Source organism: Diabrotica virgifera, chromosome 2 (assembly GCF_917563875.1).
Source record: "Diabrotica virgifera virgifera chromosome 2, PGI_DIABVI_V3a".
NCBI classification, from domain to species: Eukaryota; Metazoa; Arthropoda; class Insecta; order Coleoptera; family Chrysomelidae; genus Diabrotica; species Diabrotica virgifera.
In genome coordinates this window covers 62,299,890-62,303,591 of record NC_065444.1, presented here as the reverse complement: position 1 = coordinate 62,303,591, position 3,702 = coordinate 62,299,890, and positions in this window count along the sequence as shown.

The window sequence follows — 3,702 nt, the reverse complement described above, 5'->3', positions numbered from 1 at the left end:
ATAAAACTCTATGGTCGACAATTTACATTTAATTTCCTTTCAGATAACAGCATTAAACATACAGTATGTATTCACACTAAAATAAGCGATCATGATTAGGTCAGTTCATCATAATCCAGCCTCAAGAGTCCACTGCTGAACATAGGCCTCCTCCCCTCGTTTCCAACCCCGTCTATCCTACGCCGCTCTCATCCAGTTTTTATTTACCTTTCTTAAGTCGTCAGACCATCTTGTAGGCGGTCGACCGACGCTTCTCTTGTCTTCTCTTGGCCTCCATTCCAATAACCTCTTCGTCCATCGCCCATCTGTTATTCTGGCTATGTGTCCTGCCCATCTCCACTTCAACCTGGCTATCCTCTCGATGACGTCAGTCACCTTTGTTCTTCTTCTGATTTCTTCGTTTCTGATTTTGTCTCGCAGAGTTATTCCTAACATTGACCGCTCCATTCTTCTCTGCGTGACTCTTAGTTTGGTAGCCGAGGCTTTAGTTAAGGTAAGTGTTTCTGATCCGTACGTCAATACTGGGAGGACGCACTGATCAAATACCTTTCTCTTTAGGCATGTGGGCAACTCACCTTTAAAAGTTTCTCTCAGTTTTCCAAATGCTGCCCACCCAAGGCCTATTCTTCTCTTCAGTTCATGAGCCTGGTTATCCCTGCCAATCGTAATTTCATGTCCCAGGTATTTATATCTATCTACGAGTTCTATTTCCTTCCCACCAACCGACGTTTTCGAGATGTTTATATTTAAACCTACATTTTCTGTAGCCACAACGAGTTCCTGTACCATCTCTCTTGCCATACCTAGATCCTCAGCTACCATGACTATATCATCGGCGAAACGTAAGTTGTTTAGGTATTCTCCATCTATTTTTATTCCCTTTGTCAAAGGGAATATTTTGACAAAGGAAACAAAAGGTCAGTTCATAATAGGTCTAATTTACACAAAGTTACCTCCAGTTGGGGTAGTGGGTAGTTTCCCCAAAAAAGTCAAAATGCAGGCTATAACATGAACAATCTACATACTTCGATGTAAATTAGAGCTGGAGGGTCATATAATACGAGTAGATCAAGTGATAGACTTTAAATATCTAGGCAGCATACTACCTACAGTTGAGTTCGGGAATCTTTACCCGTGCGTCATCATTTAAAGCATACGAAATAAGTCGATGATAAGTGGGAAATTGAAATTTACTAAACGCAACAGCAAGTGACAGTAACGCCTGGGTTACCTCGAAAGGTGCACCGACAAACTGCGATGAATGACGTCATAAAAAACTGTACCACGCAAAATAATAGCAGTGGTTTCCAAGAATGCGTTGGAAGCCACCACTTGCTGAGTTTGCACATTTCATTGCCGCAGTGAAGAACCTTGAATTTTTTACCGTAATCTGACGTCATTCATCGCAGTGTTACGGTCGCAGTTTATCGGTGCCGCTTTCGAGGAAACCAAGGCTTAAGTGACTTGCCGTTGCGTTTAATAAATTTCAATTTCCGACTTATCATCGACTTATTTCGTATGCTTTAAATGATGACGCACGGGTAAAGATTCCCGGACTTAACTGTAGCTACGGAAAGCCCGAATTAAGTGGAAGATCAAAGGAATAGAGCAAACATAGCCGCAGGTTTCCTGAATGAAGCATTATGAAGAAATAAAAATATCGGAAAATAAATGAAAGGCAGAATTTACAAAACAGTCATCAGACCAATGATGATATACGCGGCGGAAAACAGAACCTGACAAAAAAAAGAATGATAGAAACATCAAAGACGAAAACCCTTCGAAAAATCAATGGTAAGACACTATGGGAAAGAGCTAGAATAACATATATACGATGGCGATGTAAGGTAGAGAACATGATAGCAGAGTAAGAAAGAGAAGAGTAGGATGGAATAATTTAACAACCACATAAGCTGAATGACAACAAATACAGTAGTAAATATGGCGAGAGACGGTTCCTCAATAGAAAGACGATCAGTGGGAAGACCACGAAAACGATGGAATGACAACTTACTGGAGGTACACTTAAAAAACAGACATGTTTACACAAAAAGAAGTCGAAGAAGGTAATGGGTATGTGGAATGTCGTGAATTTCTTTGGAAGGGACCAATTTCTTTGCAATATTATTGGTAGATAGATAACTCTCAACCTAATTTAAATTGGATATATGGGTATTTATGTCGGAATCTAGAAATTATCGAGGTATCAGTGCTTTGTGCTCGATTGGGCATTTACATGGAAGAATTATTAAAACTAAAATAGAAGATAGTATGACAGAAGGCAAAGTGCAAAGAGATTTTAAAGCTAGTCGTTTATGCATGATAAAATATCTGTTTTAAGACAACTTACTAGAAAAACAATCTAAAAATAACACAACCGTCTACCTAACTTGTATACCTAGACCTCCAAAAAGCATAGTGTACCATTCTCGCGACTTTGCACAGCATTTAAAAAATTGGACACTGGACAGTATCAATTATAAAAGCTGTGCAAAATCTATACCTTACGAAGCGACGAGTAATATAAAATTGGTTGCAAAATTAACTCCATATTTAGTCTCCAACGGACTAATCCAAATGCATCCTATTTGATGCGGAAATTATATGAAGAGCTGGCTGAATATGAAATAATAAATAAATCTTCTGTTTCTTCTTTTGACAGCCCTTGACCGTCCACTCCTTAAAGTAAGTCTCCCCTTGGCGTTTCCAAATTAACTAAAATATAGTATTAAAGGTGAGAAATTTGTCTTCGTATTTTCGGTTCCAGAGTTGTAATCGGAAGTACTGTTTTAAAGTCTCCGAACTAGAAAGTACAAAGGATATATTAATCGACGAGCCATAGTAAAACGAGAACAAACATACCTCAGGTTCTTATATTACTTCCTAAATTGTAGCAGCGAGCATGCTAAAAAGTATCAGCGAGCAAAAGTAGGTGTTAACGGTTAAGAGGTGTCAGAGGAAATTAAAATTAGACATGAAGTGACAGCGTATAAGATGGTACCCAAAAAAAACTAATAACATAATATTCAATGATCTCAAATTAAATATTAAATTAAATCAAAATCAATGCAGGCATTAGACAAGGGGACAGCCTCAGTCCATGCCTATTTAATTTAATAATGGATGAAGTTATAGGTAGTGTTAACATAATGAATCAGGGATACAAAATGGGTAACCGAACCATGAGAATACTTTGCTAAGCAGATGATGCAATCTTAATAGCCGAGAACGAAGATGACTTACAACGCCTACTACAAAAATTCAAAATAACCGCCGAAAAGTATAACCTGACACTATCCAAAGAGAAAACCCAATCGATGATAATATCCAGGAACCCAATTAGATGTAAGTTAGTAGTGGACGACCATATAATCGAACAGGTAATGGATTGCAGATACTTAGGTGTGGAAATATCTAGCGACAGGCATCTGTGGCAAGAATCAAAACAGCAGGCAATGAAAGCAGCGAGAATATCTGGTTTCCTGAGGGATATAATCTGGCGGAATAAATATATGAGCACCGAAAGCAAAGTCCGCATTTATAAGACATGTGTTAGACCCGTACTGACATACGCAGCTGAGACAAGGGCCGAGACAACAAAGACCAAACAGATAATGAGAACAACAGAGATGAAAACCCTAAGATCCATAAGATGTATCACACTCAGAGATAGAGTACGAAACGAAGACACATTGAGAGAGC